At 37.0% G+C, this 25,434-nt stretch overlaps 1 protein-coding gene across 2 annotated transcripts in view; it reads left to right on the plus strand.

Moving 5' to 3' along the window:
* The window catches only part of NKAIN2 (sodium/potassium transporting ATPase interacting 2), a 1,030,851-nt gene that overhangs the window by 148,427 nt on the left and 856,990 nt on the right, over positions 1-25,434 (plus strand). The gene's annotated exons all lie outside the window — the stretch shown is intronic.

The raw sequence follows: 25,434 nt of genomic DNA on the forward strand, positions 1-25,434 counted from the left end.
AATAAATAAAATAAAATAAAATAAAATAAAATAAAATAAAAATTAAAACCTATTCCTTCTGTCTAACTATATATTTGTACCCATTAACCAAATTATCTATAATTCTCACAAACCCTCACCATCTACACACCCTTTTCAGCCTCTGGTATCTCTTACTGTCTACCTCCATGAAATCAACTTTTTAAAAATTCCATACATGAATGAGAACATGTGGTATTTGTCTTTCTATGTCTGGCTTATTTCACTTAACATAATATTTTCCAGTTTTGTGCATATTGCTGCAAAGGACAACATGATTTCATTCTTTTCTTATGGCTGAATAGTGTTTCATTATCTATATGTAGCATATTTTCTTTATTCATTTGTCTATTGATGGACATTTAGGTTGATTTTATATATTTGCGGTTGTGAATAGTGCTGCAGTAAACATGGGAGTGCAGGTATCTGTTTGATAAACTGATTTATTTTCTATTGGATAAACATGAAGTAGTGGGATAGCTGAATCCTATGGTAGTTCTATTTTTAGCTTTTTGAGAAATTTCCATACTCTTTTCCATAATTGCTGTACTAATTTACATTTCCACCAGTGGTGTATATAGTTTCCTTTTCTAGCATCCTCTCCAGCATCTCTTATTTTGTTGTCTTTTTAATTAATTTTAGCTAGAGTAAGATGATATCTCATTGTGGTTTTGTTTTGCATTTCCCTGATGATTAGTGATGTTGAACATTTTTTCATATACCTGTTGGCTATTTGCATGCCTTCATTTGAGAAATGTCTATACATATCCTTTGCCCATTTTTAATGGGATTATTTGTTTTTTTTTTTTCTTTTTTCTTTTTTTTTTTGCTGTTGAGTTGAGTTCCTTGTATATTCTGGATATTAGTCTTTTCTCAGAAGAGTAGTTTACAGATATTTTCTCCCATTCTGCAGGTTTTCTCTTTCTCTGTTGGTTGTTTCCTCTGCTGTGCAGAAGCTTTTTAGTTTAATATAGTCCTCTTTGACTATTTTTGCTTTTGTTGCCTGTGCTTTTCAGGTCTTAGCCATAAAATATTTGCCTAGTACAATGTCCTGAAGTGTTTCCATTATGTTTTATTGTAGTCATTTTATTGTTCTAGGTCTCACATTTAAGTCTTTAATTCATCTTGAGTTGGTTTTTGGATATAGTAAGAGAAAGGAGTCCAGTTCATTCTTCTGCATATGGATATCCAATTTTCTCAGCACTATTTATTGAAGAGAGTATACTTTCCACAATGTATGTTCTTGATGCCTTTGTCAAAAATCGGTTGGCTATAAGCACATTGCTTTATTTCTGTGTTTTCTATTCTGTTCCATTGGTCTACATGCCTGTTTTTATACAAATACCATCCTGTTTTGGTTACTATAGCTTTGCAATATATTTTCCAAAAGAACAAAGCTGCAGGCATCATACTGCCTGACTTGAGTGAGGTAGTAGTTGGAGGCCTCCAGCTTTGTTCTTTTTGCTCAGGATTTCTTTGGCTATGCAGGGTCTTTTTTGGTTTCATATGAATATTAGAATTATTTTTTTCTATGTCTATGAAAAATGGCATTGGTACTTTAATAGGGATTTCACTGAATCTGTAGATTGCTTTGGACGGAATGGTCATTTTAATAATTTTAATCCTTCTGATCCATGAGCATAGTATGGCTTTCCATTTGTTCCTGTTCTCTTCAGTAACTTTCCTGAGTATCTTATAGTTTTTCTTATAGAGGTCTTTCACTCACTTTGTTGATTTTATTCCTATGTATTTGATTCATTTTGTAACTATTATAAATGAGATTGCCGTCTTGATTTTTTCTCAGCTAGTTCATTATTGATGTATAAAAATGCTACTGATTTGTATATGTTTATTTTATATCCTGCAACTTCACTGAACTTATTTATCAGATTAAAATTTTTTTGGTGAAATATTTAGGCTTTTCCAGATATGAGATAATATCATCTTCAAGGAAGGAAAAATTGACTTATTCTTCATAAATTTTGATGCCTTTTCTTTCTTTCTCTTGCTTGATTGCTCCTGCCAGAACTTTCAGTACTATGTTGAATAAGAGTGGTGAAAGTGGTCCTGCTTATCTTGTTCCAGATTAGTTAGAGGAAAGGCTTTCAGCTTTTCCGCATTCAGTATGATGTTAGCTGTGGATTGTCATATGTAGTCTTCACTATATTGAGGTATGCTCTTTCATTGCCTAGTTTGTAGAGAGTTTTTATCGTGAAGGGATATTGAATTTTATCAAATTTTTTTGCATCTATTGAGATGTTTGTGGTTTTTGTTCCTCATCCTGTTGATGTGATGCATCATGTTTATTGATTTGCATATGTAGAACCATCCTTGCATCACTGGGATAAATCCCACTTGATCATGGTGTCTTATCATTTTAATGTTCTGTTGGATGTGGTTTGCTTGTATTTTGTTGAGAATTTTTGCATCTATGTTCAGCAGGAATATTGACCTGTGGTTTTGTGTGTGTGTGTGTGTGTGTGTGTGCTTTTCTGGTTTTGGTATCACAGTAATACTGGCCTCTTCAAATGACTTAGAGAGAATTTCCTCCTTTCCATTTTTTTTTGAAACAGTTTGACAATTGGTGCTAGTTCTTCTTGAAAGTTTGGTAGAATTTAGCATTGAAGCAATCTGGTCTTAGACTTTTATTTGTGGGATTTGTGGGGAGTTATTTTTTATTACTGACTCAGTCTAATTACTCATTTCTCATTATTGATCTATTCAGGTTTTCTATTTCTTTCTGAAATACAAATTCCTCTGTCAACCAATTCATCCACTTTCTCTAAGTTTTTGAGTTTATTACTGTGTAGTTGTTTATAATAGTCTCTGATGATCTGTGGTATCAGTTGTAATGTCTCCTTTTTCATTTCTGATTTTGTTTGAATCTTCTCTCTTTTTTTCTTGGTTCATCTAGCTCCCAGTTTTTCAATTTTGTTTATCTTTTCAAATAACCAACTTTTCATTTGATTGTTCCTTTGTATTGTTTTTTAGTCCAATTTCATTTAGTTCTACTCTGATTTTTATTATTCTTTTGCTTCTACTAATTTGGGGTTTGGATTGTTCTGGTTTTTGTAGTTCCTTGAAGGGTATATTCGATTATGTATTTGGAATCTTTTTATTTTTCTGATGTAAGCACTTATCGTTATAAATTTTCCTTTTAGCACTGAACTTGTATCTTGTAGATTTTTGTGTGTTACATTTTGGTTTTTATTTACGTCAAGAAATTTTTTCATCCAGTGGTCATTTGGGAGCATGTTGTTTAACTTCCATGTATTTATACAATTTCCAATATTCCTCTTATTGATTTCTAGTTTTATTTTATTGTGTTCTGAGAAGATATTTGTTATGATTCTGATTTTTTAAACATTTGTTAAGACTTGTTCTGTGGCTTAACATGATTGATCACGGAGAATGTCTTATGTGCTAATGAGAAAAATGTGTGCTCTGTGCCTGTTGGGTGAAATGTTCTGTAAATGTCTGTTAGGTTCATTTGGTCTAACGTACAGTTTAAATTCAATATTTCTATGTTAGTTTTCCTTGTAAATGATCTATCTAATGCTAAGAGTGAGGTGTTGATTTCTTCAATTATTATTGTATTGGAGTTTCTCTTTCCTTTTACATCTAATAATGTTTGCTTATATATGTAGGTTCTCCAGTGTGGGTGCATAATATTTAGAATCATTATATCCTCTTGCTGAATTGATTCCTTTAGGTCCATATAATTACCTTCTTTTTATCTTTTTACCATTTTTGACTTAAAGTCTGTTTTATCTAATGTAAGTATAGCTACTTCTGTTTGATTTTGATTTTAGTTGTGCCCAGTATCTTCTTCCATCCCTTTACTTTCATTCAGTCTATATGTTTTTTTTAACAGGTGAGATGAGTTTTTTTTTTTTTTTTTTTGTAGGCAGCATCCTACAGTTGGGTCACTTTTTTAGTCTATTCAGCCAATATGTATCTTTTAAGTGGAAAGTATAACCTATTAATATTTCTTAATTAAGTATAACCCATTAATATTTATTAATATTGTTTTTAATATGTAATATGTAAATTAATATTGTTTTAAATATGTTTTTAATATGTTCCTATCTTTTTATTAATTGATTTCTGGTTATTTTATGTTTCCTTCCTTCCTTTTCTTTCTTTCTTTCTTCTTTTCCTTTCTGTTTTTCTATCTATACCGTCTGGTGGTTTTCTGTAGTGGTAACATTTGAAATTTTTTCTTCTTTGTTTTTGTGTGTGTTCTACCTTTGGTTTCTGTCTTTTCCTGTGTTTTCATGATGGCACATATCATTCTTTTGCTTCTTCATGTAGGACTTTCTTAAGCATTTCTTTTAGGTCAAGTCTAGTGGTGATGAATAATCTCAAGTTTTGCTTATCTGGGATAGACTATATTTTTCCCTCCTTTATGATGTATACATTTGCAGGGTTTAATCCCCTTTGTTAAAATTTTTTTCTTTCAGCACTTTGAATGTATCTTCTCATTCTCTCCTGGCCTGTAGAGTTTCTGCTGAGAAATCCCCTGTTAGTCTGACTGGGGTTTCTTTATAAGTGACTGGATATGTTTCTCTTTCTGTTATTAGGAATCTCTCTTCTTCTTTGACTTTTGACAGTTTCACTATACTATGCCATGGAGAAAATTGCGTTGTATATTTTTGGGGATCGCTGAGATTCCTGTATCATATGTTTAAGTCTCTTGCTGGATTTGGAAAGTTTACAACTATTTTATTAAATAGGTGTGCTAGCCCTTTCAGTTTTTCTTTGCCTTTGTTGACACCCCAATTTGCATATATATTGCTGTTTTATGGTGTCACATATGTCACATAGGCTTTGTTCATTCTTTTTAAAAAATCCTTTTTAATTTTTATCTGCCTGGGTTATATCAAGAAAACCTGTATTCAAGTTCTGAAATTATTTCTTCTTTTTGATTTCATCTATTGTTGAAGCTTTTGAATGTATTTTTATTTTATTCACTGAATTTTTCAGTTCCATAATTTCTATTTGGTTGTTTCTTATGATATCTCTTTGGGAAATTTCTTATTCATATCCTGAATTTTTGCTATTTTTTTTTTTTTTGTATTGTTCTCTGGTATCTCACTGAGCTTTTTAAATATTACTATTTTGAATTTTTTTCCAGGATTTCATGTATTTCCATTTGATTAGAATCTGTTGTTGGAGAGTTACTGTATTACTTTCGAGGTAGCATATTTCCCTGCTTTTTCATGTTGCTTGGATCCTTACATTGATATCTCCATAGGTGATAACAATTACTTCTTTCAATATTCTGAACGTGCTTTTGTAGAAGATGACATTTTGCTGAAGGTATATCTATGGTATTGGTTGGGTAGGGCACTTTGGCTTTGATTTGCATACAGTAGTGTAGTGTTCTTATCATTCCTTTGGTTGTTATCTGCACCAGTGGTGTCCGTGACTTTCTCAGTGGCTTAGGGTGTAGTTGTTAGTGGAGGTTGTGGTGAAGTTATGCTGTGGATGGGACACAAGATGGGCCTGTCCTTGGGCTCCAGAGGTAGCAGCAGGGGGCCAAGCGTGCCTCTCCTTGGGCCCCAGGGTGGCATATGTTGGAACTGGTATTAGTGAATTCAGGCAGGCTGATTCTTGGGCCTCCAGGTGGTTTGCTCAGATACCAGTAGTTCAGCCATGGGCCAGGCAGTTGGTGAGTTTTCAGGCCCCTGGGCAGTAGGCAAGTGAAGGCGATGGCAGTAATAATGGTAGAAATAACTTGTGGGTCCGAAGTGGTCCGTGATAGTTTTGTTGGTGGCTGTGATGGGCTGGGTGGACCAGTCCTCAGACCCATAGATGGTGTGCATATATGTGTGCCCACTGTGGTAGTAGCAGCAGGAGGGGTGGGCCCAACTTCAGGCCCCTGGTTGGAGTACTCAGGAGCCAATGTTGGTAGACTGAGCTGGGTGGTCCCTAGAACCCCAGTCAGCATGTTTGGACACCTTTGAGTTGGAGCCAGGCCTAGTAGTCCTTTTGTCAGGTCCCATGGTGGTGCTTGCAGGCACTGGCTATGGTAGGTAGGGATGAGTGATCCCCAGGCCCAAGGCAGAATGCTCAGGTAAGAGCGGCAGCGACTGCACTATATTCTTGCTACTGAGGAGGGCAGGTTTGCTTTCAATGGCAGCAGGAGTATACAGGTGGCTGGGGAGTGTGCAGTTTGCTTGTGCGTTGGCCCCGACTGTTGTAGCCCACTGCAACAGCGACTGAAGGTGTGGGAGTTTGCACTAAAAGTGCTTGAAAATGCGTAACAACTTTGCTGCTGGGGGCAACTGGGTCTGGCAAAGGTGTCCTATGTGGAGGTGGCCCATGCTCCAATGACTCATACTTTAACCTTGGAGGCAGCAGCCAGCTGCAGCAGTTACTATGAGCGGGGCATGTCAGAGAGTTCCACATATGTGGAGATGCAAGGGCTGTTTGCTGTCCTGGGCAGGATGTAGTGTCGTGAGGGCCAGGTTCTTTCAATATGGTGCCTTGCTGTAGCTATTTAGGACTCGGGCTGTGTGTGTGTGATACAGCATGAGCTCCCTCTCTGGAGCAGTGCCTTCCTATGGTCTTCAGGCAGATCACTGTATTTGTTTTGGGGCCATCAGGGCCTAGGGGCTTTCCCATGGCTAGGATATAGAAGTCCACAGTAGGATGGTAGACTATAGGGGTTCACTCACTTGTCCTTTCCTCACACTGGGGAGCTCCCACCACATCCCAGACAATCATGGCTGAAAAGGCTGCTTCACTTTCCTCTCCTTCCTTGTGTTAGGTGTTTTGTGTCACCTCTGTGTAGGATTCTGGTGTTTTCTCTTAGATGACTGTATTTGAAGTATGATTACCTACTCACTATTTTGGTTTTTCTTTGTGGAAGGGATGAATACCAGCTGCTGCTAGCCAGCAATCTTGGAGACACAAAGGATTTTAAGGTATTAAGAGTAACTTTGTCTTCCTCCACCTGTTCTCTTACTCTGTCCCTCAGAACCTCTGAGATGCTGAGTGAAGAGTCTCCAGGTCCTTTCTCTGGCTTGTTCATTGTTGGGTATCACACTGCCTTCTCCCTTTGCTGACCTTCAGCCTTGGGTTTTGAGCCTTTTGGTACCCAGGGGGTCATCTTTCTGATTAGAGGACAGAGAAAGGAGAGTGTGTTAAGACTTTTCCATTGAAGGAAGCTGTCAGCGGAGAAGAAATCAGTGATTTAAGGAAAGCTTGATCCGGGGTGTGTGATTTGTAGGGTGTACTGAGTTGGGGGGAAAGCACAGAAGGGGAGGAGAGGAGAAGGGGATGGATAGGTAAAAAGAGAGAAATAGGGAGAGAGGAGAGAGATATATAGATAGAGGTGATTAAATATACCAATATTTATTCTGCCAGAAACTTTAAGCAAATATTCATTTATTGCATGAGACATCAGTGGTCATAGGATAGAAGAGTATGTAACTGATTCTTAAGGAGATACAGAAAAACCAAAAAAAAAAAAAAAAAAAAAAAAAAGAAAGAAAGAAAAGCCAAAAATGGTTTGGCTATGACACTATAGAACCAATTGTAGGAATTAATGAGAACTTTTTATCATTCATGGCTGATCGTGATGCCACGGACTAATGATTATAAAAACTGTGAATGTATATGATTTGATTGTTACAGCACACTGTTCTTATATACTCAATCTAATCTTTAACTTTCATGTTCAATTGCTTAGAACTTAGATATTTAGGTCACTTTGCATGAGACACTATTCATTCCACAAATTCTTTATTTCTAAAACAATTAGGTACAGAGTACTGAAGAAAATTGCAAAAAAATCAACTGTACAGTTGTGTCACCCCTTAACACTTACTGTGGGGATACACTTAAACATTTATTTTATTTTATTTTATTATTTTATTTTATTTTTTGAGACAAGGTCTTGCTCAGTCACCCAAGCTGGAGTGCAGTGTGGTACAATCATAGCTCAATGCAAACTCGAATTCCTGGCCTCAAGCCATTCTCACACCTCATTCTCCTGAGTAGCTGGGACTGCAAGCCTATGCCATCACACCTGAATAACTTAACATTTTTTTTGGAGAGAAGGGGGGTCTTCCTGTGTTTTCCAGACTGGTCTCAAATTCCTGGCCTCCAGCAGTCCTCCTGCCTTGGCCTCCCAAAATGCTGGGATTATAGGAGTGAGCTACCATGCCCAGTAACATTTAAACATTAATATTTAAAAGCAGTATTTAATTCTTAAACTTTATGTAATTACGTGTAAAATGCTGGATCCATTATTTTAAAAAGGCATGGATGCTTGACTTGGGAGAATCTGAGCTACCATGCCCAGCTACATTTAAACATTAATATTTAAAAGCAGTATTTCATTCTTAAACCTTATGTAATTACATGTAAAATGCTGGATGCATTATTTTAAAAATACATGGATGCTTGACTTGGGAGAATAGAACTAAAAAAGGAAGGAGAAAAGGAAAACCAGTATCTATTTCTTATTTCATGAATAATAACATCTTTTCTGAAAGATCTGCATTATGGACTGAATTGTATTCCTGAAAATTCGTATGTTGAAGCCCTAACTTCCAATGTGACTGTATTTGGAAATAGAACCTTAGAAATGTAATTAAGATTAAATAAGGTCATAAGCATGGGACCGTAACCCAATAGGACTAGAGTCCTTATAAGAGAAGGAAGAAACACCAGAGCACACTCTCTCTACCTGTGCACACACAGAGGAATGGCCGTGTAAGGAGTAGCAAGTAGATCCCCTCTGCAGGCTGAGGAAGGAGGTCTCGCTGGCAACCAACGCTGCTGGCACCTTGACCTTGGGCTTCCAAACTCTGCAACTTTGGAAAAATTAATTTCTTCATTTAAGCCACCCCGTCTGCAGTATTTTGTTATGGCAGCCTGAGCAGATGAATAAAACAGGTGAGTATGTGGGGATATCCCCTCCATTGTTGTGTCTTCATTCCAGTTCTGAGTCATGAGATTCTCAGAATTTCCTGGGAGTAACAGTTCCATCCAAGTTATAAGTTGCATTAGGAGAAAGAACAGGCTACACCTCAGAAATGATATAGCATTTGTTGCAAGAGATCAAGCTAGCCTCTCTGTGAATCAGTGCAAAGAGAATAAAAGTAAATTCAGTTAAAGACTTCTGTGATTCTATTGCCACGTTTCTGTATAAAATCAATTATTATTATTTTTTTAACTTTTAAGTTCAGGAATACATGTGCAGATTTGTTATAAAGGTAAACTCTTGTCATGGAGGTTTATGGTACAGACTATTTCATCCCTCAGACATTAAGCCTAGTACCCATTAGTTATTTCTCCTGATCTTCTCCATCATCATCCTTCACCTTCTGGTAGACCCCAGTATCTGTTTTCCCCCTCTATGTGTCCATGTATTCTCATCATAAAAAATCAATCATTTTTTTATGCATATAAATTGGGGTCAAATTAGACTATGAAAGCATGGTATAGTATACAAAAAATATTTTCAGCCTGTAGAAATATTGTTATTTAAAACACCTCACTGATACTTAACTTAAAAATAAGTAAATCATCATTATACTGAACCACCACCTCTTCTTTGTCTTTTCAAAAATAGTCACACTAAAGTGACTTCTTTAGCAGATGTCTAGGTCTTTATTTTTGTATCATAAGCATCTAGCACAGCACTAGTTACATCATAGGAATTAAATAAAATATACTCATTGAATACATGAATGCAATTAAATAGTGTATGTCTAGATTTTTCAATAAATAGGGTATTTTCAATTACTGTTAACAGATCTAGATCAAACAAATTAATTTTGAAAAAGTGTTTACTTGTAAGAAATGATTATATATCTAATTATTTTCAAGGTTCTTCAACTCGACCATCAGCTCTTATTTTCCTAACACAATTTTTGTTTTCAATTTAGATGTTTACAAGTATATTCATCCAGCACTGGCTTGTTTTACACAATAGGAATGATCTATTTTCTGCTATAATTTATTCCTAGAAGAGTTGTGTCTTTATTATGCCTTTTTAAATTAATGTATTACTCAAAAAATCTTTGTTTCTTAAAGTAATTAATAGGAGGATAAAAAAGAGGTTAAAATACAATTTGAAAAATTAAATTTCTTTTTTACATTAAACCTTAGTGTTTTTATTACATGATACTTTTTACTGAAATTCCGGTCAATCAAAATATTTAATGTGGGCGTGCTGCTCTTATGGTTAGGTTAGATTGACTATGTTTTATGGAAGGAAAATATAAAGATAATATTATTAATTACATTATGTTACTGGTAATAATTTTAGGGGGAAAAGGCATATTTGCAGCTAGTGTGTCTTCTGTTAATCATCTCTATTGTCTGCCCAAGCTCTGGCCCTGAAAAGGCGGAAAGAAGAGAGGTTTTAGGGTCTCTGCCCTCCAATAGCTAGGACACTGACCAGTGTAGGAAGGTATCTTTAGGTCCTTTTGAGTTCTCCTTTACGTGTGACTTTGGAAGCTGAAAGAGAATTTTTTTTTTTTTTATTATACTTTAACTTCTAGGGTACATGTGCACAATGTGCAGGTTTGTCACATATGTATACATGTGCCATGTTGGTGTGCTGCACCCATTAACTCATCATTTACATTAGGTATATCTGAAAGAGAATTCTTGAAGGAAAAAAAAATTTGCAAATCATCAGAAATCATCAGAAAAAGAAACAGGTTTACCAAATCTGAAACCATATACTGTCCTATGCATCATCCTTATCCCCATGAAGGCACCTGTGAGGCAGGATGCCCCAGGGACAGCAGTGTCTGCTCCGTCACCTCTGTGCACAGGGAGGCATCTGTTATGCCCTGGCCACCAGTGCCTTTATGGAGTAGTTAATGTTTCAGTCTCCCTGAATTTTGGATTCATGTGTCCTCACATGGTGGACTGGCAAAGGGGCAAACAAATTCCCTCAAACCTCTTTTATAAAGACACTAGTCTCATTCATGAGGGCTCTGGCCTCATGACTTTATCACCTCCCAGAGGCCCCACCTTTTAATACTTGCACATTGGGAATTAGATTTCAACATATGAATTTTGGAGGGACACAAACACTCAGACCATAATAGCAAGCACTTTCCATGGGCTATTACGCATTTCCTCATCTATGTATTTGTCTTGATATAAGATTCTTGAAAGGCGGGTGGGGGCCAGGCTGAATCGCTAACGCAACCTCAGAGTTTACAACAATAATCAGTGCACCAATAAACATTTGTTTAATAGGTGAGTGAAAGAATTAATGCATATTCTTTATAGACCAGGAAGAAAAGAAAATGTTACTGTTACAAATGACAAAACAAATTCCAAATGGCTAATAGTTTCCTTGGCAATTATAGGCCATTGGTAGCTTACATTATTGAGGCATTTTCTTTGAAACCAATTCCAGGGAAGCTTTCACCTCTAAGTGGGTAATTTATTCAAATTATCAGTGTGAGTATTTGGCAGCTAAGGACTGGGAGGAGAAGATGATAGAGGAAAGGAGAATTTGTGAGAGGGAGTTTATATATGTGGTAGGTCTATGGGTCTAGAAAATGAGCCAGGTTTTGCCAGGTGTCTACTTGGCAGAAGAATTAGAGGATAGTATTCTCCCTTTGGAACCATTTAATCCACTGAATTTGCAAGGTGCTGAGTCTGCTGTGGCCTAAAAAGTGAATCTGTCTCTACAAATGCCTCTTTAATATCATGGAGCCATGTGGAGTTCTTTGCCCTGTAGCACACAGTGGATCAGAAGGCACTGGGCCAGTAGCCCATGGCTTCCTGCACTGTGGTGGCCTACTCTTTCAGGAGCCCTTCAGGCAACTACGTAAGAAAGAAGTGAGAAACATAGATTTAACACTGGCAACCACTCTACTTGCTTTACAATGTTTATTTTTGGAAAGTGGTTGTTGTAAAAGCAATTCTTTATGTGTCCTTGAACATAATACTTCTTCAGTTTCCGTTGTGATTGCCAAAAGGGTATATTCAAACCCTTTTGAAATGAAGAAATGGATTCTCCAGCTCAAATTGGGTTTTGTGTTTCTTCAACCTGTTAGCATCATGCATAGAGCAAAAATATATTAATTGAACTCTATGAAAATACTTCTTAACTCATTGTCTAACTCAGGTTTCAAATGACTACAGTGGTTAGGGAAATGAGAATTTTTTTTCCCTAGAAGACATATGTCTCATGATCTTTTCCTCTCTCATATATACGTATATATATGTGTGTGTGTGTGTGTGTGTGTAAAACACAATTCACACTTGAAAGTTGTGGGAATTTAGGAACTGAGAACTTGTGCCTATCTAGAGAGGTAAACACTGGAAGCTTAAGCTGATTTGTCATGTGGGTTTGCTGTGATGCAAGTTTGTATAATTGTTAAAAATAAAGCCGAAAATATTGTGTAAAAATTCTATATTTAATATTGGCATCTAGTTCTACTTTCTAAAAAAAAAATTGCAGGCCAACACTGTGCAGCATAGTGTTCAAATTAAAGACACCTGTAAGCTGTGATTGACTAATGGCCATCAGGTTGCAGTCTCTGGTTAAATGCTAATGGGCATCCATCTCCACATTTCCACCACTGCATTTGTGCCCAGTAAGTCCTTGCTGTTATCATCACTTGCTTTTTGGAGGGACCTCTTCTCCAGATATTCTCTATATTCTCTCCATGATGTACTCAATGTCTACACCACCAGGCAGGCTTTGAAGCTCTGAGTTTCTATCCAGAGAGATTCTTTTTCCATGTGCTCTCAGCTGGATCTGTCAAGGACACATAGCGGCTCTGCCTCAGGTGTAGAACTCCTTGAGCCATTCTTGAAGGAAAGTCTTCACATGGTTTCAACTCTGTGGCCCTCCTAAGATGGGCTTTTCAATAACTCTTCACCTCCCCACTCCCATATCTTCATGTGCCATAGTCTTGCCCCTCTGCTTGAGCCACAGGCACTAACATGTGTATTTATTAGGTGGAAGTGGGACCCCAGCCTTGCAAGGCAAATGTTTGTGTGTCGTAGAGGGTCCATATTAGGTGTAGACCCTCTTTCTGTATGAACATGACACTCTCTTCCTATATGAATGAGAATGTAATGATGGACCTCTGATACATGGTATAGAGTAAGGAGGTGGAGGGTACAATTGCACTTGTTACTTTTTGGGGGAGTTTGTCAGCCTAGGCAACAATGCAAGGTCTTCTGGAGTCAGGGCAGAAGGAAATATGTCTTCCATTCTGGTTCATGTTTCAAAATTGAAAAATATATATGAGTAGACTCTTCTTTTCCAAAAGAATACTGCCCTGGTATTAAAGGCAACTGCTGTGACAGATGCAAAGCAGGAGATACCTATGTGTGTCTTTCCTCTTGTTCAATTACAGTCTGCAATTGTAACTGTTGCTCTCAGTGACTAGAATTGCAGGTTGGCAACCATAAATCTAGAAGTGACATTCTAGTAAAGAAGACAAAGCAGAAAAAAAAAAAAACAAAAACACAAAAACACAGTGCCATAAATGCATTGAGTTCTCTCTTGTGTCTCATTTTCTGCAACAACAAAAAATAAGTCCTAAAACTGTACATAAAGCCTTTCTTGCTGTACACTACTATTATTCCTGATTCATTAAATACTTTTGCAGCTGTAATCAAACTTGTTTAAAGCTCACGTGTTCATGGGCTAGAAAAACACTTTAGAAGAAATGTGAACAATCAAAGCACAATTGCCAGCATATTATTATTGGTATTTTTCAGCATAATGCAGTTTCTGTTATAGTCTACTCCCCTTTTTGAACATTTTATGTCTGTAGGCATATGCAAATACAAATCCTTTTAGAGTTCTTATTGTGTCAGTGCTTGGGTTATATTTACTTGCCAGAATATTCATAATACTAGGTGCCTGTGAAAACCATTTAATTTTTGTGGCTAAGGTTGTATTGGAGAGATAATGAGTTGAACCGAAAATGACCACTGCTACTTTGCATTTGTGAAATGATATAATCTATTTTCTCTTTTTGATAATAGAGTAGGGCACATTTTTAACATCTGAGACTGAATCCTTTCCCCCTTTCTGTAACTTCTTATGTTGTTAATGTTAATTTGAGCACCATTACTCACAAACTTTTGGTGACTACAGATTTGAATATCAAGACTATATAATCAGAGATTAAATTATAACAGTGGGAATATCAGAGATAAATTTATAACATAGTGGGAACATGACAGTAGGGTTTTTATTGAAATTACTGCTTTAGAGACAGGAAAAGGTAATTAAAAAGAGAAAGCTATTTTATTCCCTTCATCAAATAGTTTAGATGTTCATCTTGTTATTTTGTCACTTTTTATACTGGATGTTAATTTTTTTAAAGATGAAATCATTTTATATGCCATCATATCATCTTAAAATTAATCTTAAGAAAACTGGAAAATAAACATTTATTTCTCCAAAGGAAAACCTATAACAGTATTATACTAAACAAAAACTTCGCATGTATTTTCAAATCCTATATACTCTGGAAGAATCCTAGGTTTTTCATTTGGGCATTTTGAAACATACATTGGTCTAATGGCATATTTCATATGGAATCCCACCAGTCATCCACAATATAGAATTAATGTCTGAAGAAGATTCTCAAATGGAGGCATTAGTGAATTTTGGAAGGGCACATTGGACTATCATCATTTCAAAGATGGACACGATTCTATTGCCTTGTCTGCTTGCAGAGCTGTTTAAGAATCAATGACTTTTTTTTCCTGAGTTCTTTATAACCCTATTCATATTTTCAATTGCTGATGCCTCTTTGAGTTACAAGTTCTAAGACTTTGTGCATAACGTTGAGGAATTTCTACTTTTACCCTTTCTCATTTCTTCACTTCTCTCCTTCATTACTGGCTGGCAAGTCACCAAATTTCATTTTTCTTTACGCAGGTGTAAGGCAAATGGCTGTACTTGAGTCCCGAGTAGGCTAAGGCGGCCTTCCAATGCAGCATGACTCAGCGGATTTGGAGCACAAGTGCACAACCCCACACATTATGTAACCATGCCACGTGAGGCACATTAGGTGATTTTCCACGTGAGCTTATGCTTGGCTCAGAGCCACTATTGCCTGTTAAAAGTTATAGTTACCCTGCTAACGCCGTACATACAGCTTGTGCCTAGGCTTACTCCTGCCCAGAGAGAAAGTAAAGCCATGTCGAAACTGTCTGCAATTCCTCAAGTGTTTTCCGGCCACCTGCCATTCGCCCTCCAACTGCCCTTGGACCTCAGTAAGAACCTGACATTAGGTCAGCTCACTGTTATTTCATTATTGGTGGTTAAAACTTGTGGCAGTGGGTGGTCCTGACGTCATTCAGGAAGACAGTGTACAAGAGTTGTATAAGATGAGAAAAACTAATAATTTGGCTAATGTTGTGGAAGTGTCGAAACTCATATAGTCACCTTATGTAGCACTGTCCTCATCAGGGCCTAGGATTTGCATAGCAGACTGAGCAGATTGCTAGACCCATTCTTTAGGCTGCCTTTTTGTGACTCAATATTATTTTCTAGGCAATTTTTAGTGTTTTTGGACTAACAAAATAAAAGAGGGAAAAGGTGAACTAAAGAACAAAAAGTGAAACTCTTCCCTTCATAGCCTCACAAGAAACATTAAAGTGTCTTTCTTAAATGAGTGATGATTCCACCTCTGGACACAGCTCAAACACCATTGGAATGCTTCCCCTGTTACAGGGAAGTTTTGAGAGAAAAAGCAATTGTCCAGAGAGTTGACGTAGTGTAGTAGTGTGGATCCTGTTTTTGAATTCTGGCTATAACTGTGTGACCTTAGGCAAGTTGCCTAACATCTCTTAATTATAAAATGAACATAAAAATTGTACCAATATTATGGTATTGTTATGAAAATTAAATACATTAACACTTATGCAATAGTTAGAACTTGCAACGTAGTAAACATTATGTATATCAAACATAAATGTGAACAGAAAGTATAAAAGAAAGCAGATATTCAAGGAGAATTGCAGCATTCCAATTTTGAAGTTCAAATACTATCTTTCCAAAACAATCCATCTGAATTCTGAGAACACATTCAATATTGTTAATTCAATGTTTAAATAATATTTATTATAGCTAGCATGTTCATTTTTAGACAGGTCAAATTTATGAGGCAGCAAAGTTGTAATATTATGTGTGGTCTCTACAATTTATGGTGCATTTCAATCCCTGTATAGTCAACATGCACTGTTCATGTATGCCCATTTTATAGGACTAGTAGTATAATGATGATATTTTAAATTATTATAGAGGCCTAACATTGTTCTATCTTTGCCTTTATAGCATATTGTTGATTGTATCTATAATTTATTTGAAAAATGAATCCTTGTTCAGGAACACAACATCCAATTACAAAATTACTCCTAGGGGAAAATACAAGCTGTTTTATGGTGTGATTTCCAGGAATGCATTGTGGTGTGAAGTAGAAATTACATACATCAATTTTGTTTTCTTTATTTATTTCAAGACTCTCTCTCCCTACAACTTTTACCTTCTTTGTTCCAGTAGTTTATAATTTGGTAAATAAGTCAACGTTTCATCTTTCTTATATAGTTCCCTGTTCATCCACTGATTTCTGTGTTGCCTTTGCCTGAACCTCCTCTAGTTTCATTAAATTTAATTGGTATCAATTGCCAGTGTCAGCACGTTGAATTGCTTTATAAGGCTGTATAAATAGCCTCTGATGGCTTCAATGTAAATCCTAGTCATCCGGATCAGGTATACAAAACTTCCCTTAAAAGTGGTCTCTGCTATGCAAACATGAGCTCCTTCTCATCTCTATATCGTCTCATTTCTATATCGTATTATTTTCTCATTTTCCTACAGAAAGGACTTGGGGATATAGAAAGGGCATATGTAAGACTTCTAAAAATTATTAAAGGTTTGAAAAATAATTTTTAAGAGAAAACGTCAAACGGTTTTGGAGTGTTGCCCGGCCACTTTCCTGTACCCACATTCATCCAGCATCTATCTAGTCTTCCTAACCCCATCTGGAAGCTCAGCTCCACTCCTGTTCCTGGAAGAAGGCCAGCCCATTTTCAAAACTAAATTGGCCTTGAATCCATTTTCTTACCTCATGATTCGAGCTAAGCATGTTTCCTGGTTCCATCATCTGGGCTCTTGTTTTATTCCTTTTGCTCATGTTCTCACCTTGTACCTATCACCAGTTCCCCTTTTGCCCTCTTTAAGTCCTATTTTGCCCTGTTTAAGCCCTTGCTTAAATTGATTGCCCAGGTAACCATTGTTCCTGGATTTTATTATTTATTTTATGAGATCCCTGTTTTCTGCCATCGACCTTTCTTTTACACAGAATGTCTGTGTCTTTAGCTTCCACTTCATTCAGTGTTCAGAATGTCTTCATAGCATGAGTGCTCTTTTTCTGAGACATCCATCCACCCCCTGGCACTGAAACTTTCTGATGGGAGATCCTACCCACGCCCATCCTTGTTAGCTCTGTACTTATGGAATCTAGGAGAGTCTACAGATAACCAGAGATGCCAGAAATCAAAGCCGGACTCTGGTAACTCAGATTTACTTATTAGAAAATAGAGACAATTTATTTGCCAGTAATGTATGCCTTTTAATTTTTGGTGAAACGCAAGATTAGAAGTGTTCTTAGAGCATTTAGAGATCAAGTTTGATTAAGGGATTAGAATGGGAAATTTAGGCTTAGGAATCATCACACTTATCCTATCATATTAATCCCCCTCTCTCCATGGTCAAAAACTGCTGTTGCCTTCCAGTGCTGTCAACATTGTGCTCATAGTCCTTGTTAGAGTGGTTAAGACCCCGTGATCTGTATTCATTCCTTTAAACCCACATATACTTGATTCTCCTACTCATATCCTGCGATCTAACCAAACTAGATTACTGCTTTATTTCCACAACCCTACACAATAGCCACTTTGGTCCTTTTGTTTATTCTGTTGCCTGTAGGTGGAACTATCCCCTTATCCCTATCAGAATACTATAGCTTTCGAGGCTGATTTCAAATGCCACTTTATCCACGATTCATTTCCTCTTTTTTCCAATCAGATGGGATCCCTTCCTCCTTTGAATTCACACATTAATTTGTTTTGGCATCTCTTATTGAATCTATTCTTAAATTCTGTCTTGTATTACTGGCATACAATAAAACCCAGTCTAATTAATTAGAGACACTCAAAACATTTTTAAATGCTTAAAATGTTAGCACACGTTATTGGGAGGCTGATAAAATAAGAGTAGGCAAGTCTGTATAGCTAGCTGGCCTGTCGTTCCCAAGGAAAAGCTGGCTGCTAAAATCAACCCTTCTAAATCTTGGCTATAGTTTGGTGACACCCACGGACAGGGTCCATAAAAACTTAAACTTCAGTGGGGATGATTCTGCCTGCTGTTTTTGGCTGGAACTTCTAGGACAATGGTAGCAATTTCAGGAATCTTCTCTTTCATGATTCCTCTTTTGTCAGCTGGATCCAGGGAATACTGGCTGAGAGAAGTTTAGGAATGCAGGGATACTCTTCTGCTTTCCCATTTTCTAAAACTCAGTTGCTTGCCATCTTCTGTCAGCCTTCCCCTTCCCTCCTGTATTTACTCAATCATCCCCAGAAGATAAGAGCTTTAATTCTGATCATGTCCTTCCTCCACTAGTTTGAGGAAGGAGTCTAGGCAGCACATAGGAGCCAACTGCCAATTATTTAGCGCCCTAATTTGCTTTACTGCCAAGATACCTTTTTATAGGATTTTGCTATATATATGTATTACATGCTTTACCAAGGCAGGGGATTATCTTTGTAATCCATCACAATGCATAGATATACTTTGTGCTCAATAGTTTTAAAAGTTAGATTGAAGCTGAGACTAAACTTGCCAAGTAAAAGAATTTACAAATGGTGGATTTTGTTAAGAAGAAATGGTAGGAAAAAACAGTGATGTCAAAGAAGCATGATGACACAATTCATTTGCTGGTGTAGCAAAAACACCAAAGTTGAGCAAGTCGTATAACTCTGAGCTCAAGATTATCATCTTTAAATGCTGATATTGTGTCTACTGCATACTACTACTACTGCAGGCTGTTTTTCACTCAACAAATGTTGTTCAACCATCAGATGCCAAGTGCTGGGTGTTAGGAATACCTCACTGAAAATCACAGACATGGTTCCAGTTCTCATGACGTTTCCAATCTAAAGTAGTATTGCTATTTTATGCTTTAACTATGAAACTATTAAGGACGTAGTTAACATAAACATTATAAAAATACCCCAAGTCCTAAAGATTAAAACAACTTCCTGGGGTTTCAGAAATGATTAATTTAGAGATATCTATACTTACGGTCCCCTTCATTAGACCCCGAAGATAACTAAACACAGGACTGCTCTTTAAGTGTAACTGGAATAGACAACACATTCGCTATGTTTCTAGAAGCACTGGGCACCTTCCTTGTAATTTCCTCAAATACCTGCCTTATCTTCCTGGTCTATTAGCTCAGACTCTATCAGAAATACATTTATGGGAGTGGGTGTGCACATGTGTATGTTTTAAGCCATTGAGACTCTGAGAGTTTTCTTTGAAATTGCAAATAGTCTCCAGGGGATAAAATACATTCAATTATCATCAGTCATCAATGTAATTGGTTTCCCTGATTCTTTTCTTTATGGCACCTAGCCGAGTTCACTGGGAAGCCAGCTAGTAATGTGCTGAGCGCTGGGCCAAGCACCATTTCTGTAGTTAGACTCACAACTTGCCCCCCTTTTGACTCTGCTACTCTCTATTGTTTGTTATCTTATCCTATCAGTAATTGCAGCTTTTCATGTTCTCATCATATTTGACAAACACTGGGCCAGAAATGGTGCTACAAGAATCTTCCCTGTGGTTTTCCATCCCCAACTGAAGGTTGCTACAGAGCACAGAAGTCCAACAAATCCAATGTAACATTACCCAATGTGAACTGACACATTATGTGAAAAAAGGGGGGAAGTATGTATATAGATACACATACTCACACTACATATAGTATACATTTGAAGAAAGTTCTTTGGTTCTTATGCTTTCTGCTTTTAAGTATATAGTAAAGGTTCTTTTCTCCTTCTTTGTTCCTCCACTTTGATTATGTACAAACTCCCTTAAGGTATTAAAGGTGCCCTGAGGAGCCAGTGTGCTCACTCTCCATGGTATCTCAACACTTAACTAATTGTGCCTATAAAGTGACGCTCTAAGGGCTCACTTAAGAAGAGGAGAAGAGGGTTCAGGTGCCTCTCAGGATGTAAAATGATGAGTTCTGGATGCATATTTATAACAGATGGACACGGCATTAAGAAAGCAGCCACAGAAGGCAGCAGGTGGAGAAGGCAGCTGGAAAGCGCAGCCACTTGCAGGAGCACTTGACATTAATTACACCTGTTGGAATTCTCGCCCAACTTTTTGCTTTCAAATGTGTTCTCAGTATAATCACTGTGAGGCAGAGGGAAAAGAAAAGCAGCGGAGGGCTGGAAACAGGAAATGGAGCACTTGCACTGTGCGTGCAAAGAGAAAGGGATGGGCCAGGGGGACAGCTTTTCTGGCTCATGCCCTTCAATTAATCACATGTCCAAAATAGGAGCCAGGGGTGCTATTACTTAGAGTGGTCCAGATGATTCCATCTTGGGGCTGAAGAGGACAATTTAAAAACAATTAAACAAATGTTTGAAGCAGTAAAAGCGGGAGTATCCATTCAGTCCTTTAGAAATTAAACATGTTGCTCCGTATCTGAAGAGATTAAATATATACATTTAATGTTTTGTATCATCTGAGCTCACTTTAAAACACTTTCTTGGGCCATGTAGTGATTTTCTAAGTCTCTGAGATTCTTCATTTATTTGTGCCTGTACAATGGGATCCTAGCTTCCTTTAAGTTGTGTCCTAGTCATCAGCACAGCTGGCATCTCCTACCCCTCTGTGGCTCGCAGTGTGGCTCCTTTCATAATAAACTTCTATCATTGCCTGAAGCTGTGTTGGTATTCTAGTCTGCTTCTGCCATTCTTTCTCTCTGGAATGCCCCTGTTAGCCTTACAAATTTCTGCTCACCATTAATTGTCAACTCAAGGGTTAAATGTGTAATAAAGCCGTCAGTGGGTGTCCCAGGCAGACCTGAGCCTTCACCCTCCTCAGAGTCACACAGGATCTTTCTCATTCATTTTCAAAGTGTGGAGCACCTTGCTGTGCTGGGGTGGCCTGGACTCCCTCCCCTGGGCCATGAGCTCTGTGAGGAGAGCTCCATTTCTACTCTTTGGTAGTTTCCTCCTTCCCCCCAGCTCATAGTCCCCCACTTTATAGTTCTGACTAAATGTTATTTAAATATAAATTGCCTTTACCTGGAGGTATAGGTCCCACCACTGAGAAATAATTTTAACCCTATCTCAGTATCTCCTGAGATAAAATGAGATACGGCTTTCAAAACTATCAGCTGTCTTCAGATTTTTGTTCACTTTCCAGCGAGACTCGCCCTGACTACCACTGTATTACAAAATGGCAAACACCCCTGCTTCTCCCTCGCCTCAAGTATTAATGCGTGATGGGAATTTTGCTCATTATGGTATGACATGATGTGAGGGAAAACATTTTTATAAGGAAGAAGGATGGAGTTAAAAAGGTCTGTTGAAGTGAAGTAAAGCAGAAATGGAAATAAACATGATTGTGAAGAGATGGCCATGGCTTAACAATGCATCCAGCTGAAAAATAAATCCACCTCTGCTAATGACAGAGGTTGATTTTTCTCACCAAGAAGACTGGCACACATTTATGTAGACCTAAATGATGGGACTGTTGCCCTAGCTCAGTAATGCCGGAGCCGGAATCTGTGAAGTAAGACTTTTTTGTTTTTCTCTCATGGTTTCAAGATGCCTACCAGAGCTTCACATAGCATGCCCATATTCAAAAGGAATGGAGAAGAGAGTTGCACAGAGACCTCTAACATGTGTATCAGGAAAGCAAAAGCTTTAACAGAATCCACTCTGGATACAGTTGCCAGTGTCTAGATAAGCAATGTCTTGATATGGCTTAGCTTCTCCTAAGACAGAGTAAAAAAATGAAGGATTTTACTTTCCCAGCCTCTGTCCTGGAGCTTGGAGAGAGGAAAAGGGATTTGGAATGTTCTCTGGGTTACCCAACCTGCAGTGTCTGCCACAAAAATAACTAGTAGATAAAATGAATTGGCCAAAATAAGTAAATTGAAAGAAGACATTCACTTATAGTGGCTATATAAGTAAAATGAATAATTCCATCAAAGGATAAAATAATATGTCTCAGGATAAATGCATAAACTAGATGTATGTATCAAATAAATAATTTTAAAAACAAGATATAAAATAAGAGAGCAGAATTGTACAATATTATATTACTAATGTCATTAAAACACAAATACTGATTAAATGGATATATATATATAGGTATAAATGTTTAAAAACATAAACTAGAAGATACACATCAAATTCAGGCCTAGTAGTTGCCTTCTTTGTGGAAGAAGAGGGTAATAGAATAGGGAAGAGAAACAAAAGGAACTTCAGTTTTATTTTGCAAAGTTTCACTCCCATCACAAAATCAAATGTAAGGCTGGTATGTATATGAGAGTTTGTTTGGTAAGAAAAACAACTAGAAGAAATAGTAAGAGTTTAAATTTAGTTCTATCACTGAAAATAAATTTAAAGGAGCATAAAGTGAAAACACAGATGGGATTCTAATTGCCACGAAAGCATAAGAAATAGAGACATAATTTATCACGGGAAATAGTACTGAATGAGGAAGAAGTCTCAGAATCAGCCTTTGACTTTGGTTCTGAACTTACTCACTTTGAACTTTAGCTTTCTGATTTGAATGATGAGGATTTTTGCGTTTATTTTTTTCATTGTTCTTTAGAAATATTTATCTTTTGGCTGGGTGTGGTGGCTCATGCCTGTAATCCTAGCACTTTGGGAGTCCTGAGCTCAGGAGTTCAAGACCAGCCTGGGCAACACGGTGAAACCCTGTTTCTACTAAAAAAAATACAAAAAGTTAGCCAGTTTTGGTGGTGTGTGCCTGTAATCCCAGCTACTTGGGAGGCTGAGGCAGGAGAATTGCTTGAACCCAGAAGGCGGAGGTTGCGGTGAACTGAGATCGCACCACTGCACTCCAGCCTGGTCGATGAAGCCAGACTGTTTCAAAAAAAAAAAAAAAAAGGGGAAATATTTATTTTTTAAGAATATTAGCTATTTTGTAATTAGGCATGCTTTAAAACGATCTTTGCAATTTAAGTCATAAACTGTGGTGGTCCTGTAAAGCATCAAAATTGTTCATTTATGTCATTTATATTTATTGAAAGCTTACTATATGCTGTCAGCCTTGGAAATAGGGCATAAGTCAAGCAAAAGTTCTAGTGCTAATGAAAATGATATTCTGACTGGGGGACAGAGTTAATAAGTTCGCACTTACTATATAAGGAAGCCCATGAAGCAAAATGTAGCAGGATCAGAGAGTACCCACGGCCAGGTGAGAATAGCATTAATCCTCTTTCAGCTAGATTAGGTTTCTCTTCCAAGGCACCATTTAACCTAGAAAAAATATAAAAGTCAAATGTCTTTCACAAGTAACACTTGCTACAAATAATTTTAATTATATATTATATAAAATATATTAATATAATAATTATAACTGCCTTGGATTTTAATATGGGGTTGTATGTACTTCAGAGGGTTTTGTTTTTTTCTTTTTGCATACACACTGCTTTTTATCGTAGCACTCCCATCCAGACAAGATACATACATTCTCTGCTTTGTAGTCAATCTCTTTGTGTCAGTTTGGATGGAAACCTATAGTTTGATTCCTACACATCTAGTATCTTGAGCTGATATTCCTGGACGAATAATGGTGAAGGTATCCCCCTTAGGAAAACTTGTTGCCCCCATCATGTCTGTGTTACACAGCCATTGGATATACAACATTGGCTGAAGTGGGGAAGGTTTGGGAGATTTTCTTATCAGCTGTCTTCTGCTCTTGGTTGGTGAAATCTAGCAAGCACTCAGACTGATAATGTGCGTTTCCATTTGAAAGTTTGGCTCTTGTTTATAAATATTAATATGGTTGAAAGTTAATATATTTTGAAAAATCCTTTAAAATGTTTTAAAAAAGGCTTTTAAAGTTTCATATTCTGCAAGAGTCTGGACAAGTAAAATACAATTGGTCTTTCAACAACATGGATTTGAACCGCACAAGTTTTCTTATGCTCAGATTTCTTCTGCCTCTGCCACCCCTGCAACTATAAGACCAAGCTTTCCCCTTCCCCAGCCATTCAGCATGAAGATCACAAGGATAAAGAGATGATTCCATTTCCACCTAATGAATAGTAAATATATTTTATCTTTCTTATGGTTCTCTTAATAATATTGTTTTCTCTAGCTTACTTTGTGGTAAAAGTACAGTACATAATACATAGAATACACAAAATATGTGTTAATCAATGGTTTATGTTTTCAGTATGACTTCCAGTCAACAGTAGGCTATTAGTAGTTAAGTTTTTGGAAAGACAAAAGTTACTGTGTGAGGGGTTGGCACCCATAACCTCCGTGTTGTTCAAGGGTCAGCTGTACATTATTATCTAGATTTGATCAAACTGGATTTTTAGTATGTTTTTGATTTTAGGTCATCACAGAACTCAAGAGATTTCTGAGACAAATGGCGTAATGGAAGATGAAATGCAAAATAAAAAAGATCTTAATTTACTGTGAAAACTGGAGATTGGAGCTAAGGTTTAAAATCTGAGTAACTGAGAAACTGCCACTTGTTCCAGTGTCGGAAACATGGATATATTGAACGATTGAAAGAAAACCTTATAATTAAACAGTGAGCCTCTTGGGATATTGTATAAAAAGCTCTATAAAATATAAAAGCCTGATGTTACCTTGGAGAAAGTCCCCCTTGCCTCAGTAATGTTGGTAAAACTTTGTTACTACTCAAAAAATAGCCATCAGTTTTAAAACCAACAAACGTTTTCATAAGCCTCTAATATTGACCATACCATTTAGTGATACTTATTTATTCTTTGACTTCTAGGAATAGGTTCCCTTTCCTCCTCTGCAGATTATAGGATTTGAGATTTTGGTCAATGGTAGATAAATACAAAGTTGTTGTGAGGTCTGCATGTATGCTGGAATATACATACTGTGGTTAGAATAGTGCCTGATAAATAGTAAAAACACCATATCCATAAAATCAATATTATCAAATAAACCAGAGACTTAATACTATCAAAATTAAAGAGTAGTATATTTTGTAACTTTAATAGTTGCTGCCAAATTTTCTTTCTTCCAGCTGCCAAAACAAATATTGGCTGATGAAAAGCCTAACACTTAAACATTGACCCAGGAAAATGTAGGTTTCATCTTTAAGCAGTCTTCTCTGTGCTGTAGTGCGGG

This window comes from Chlorocebus sabaeus, chromosome 13 (assembly GCF_047675955.1).
Source record: "Chlorocebus sabaeus isolate Y175 chromosome 13, mChlSab1.0.hap1, whole genome shotgun sequence".
NCBI lineage: Eukaryota > Metazoa > Chordata > Mammalia > Primates > Cercopithecidae > Chlorocebus > Chlorocebus sabaeus.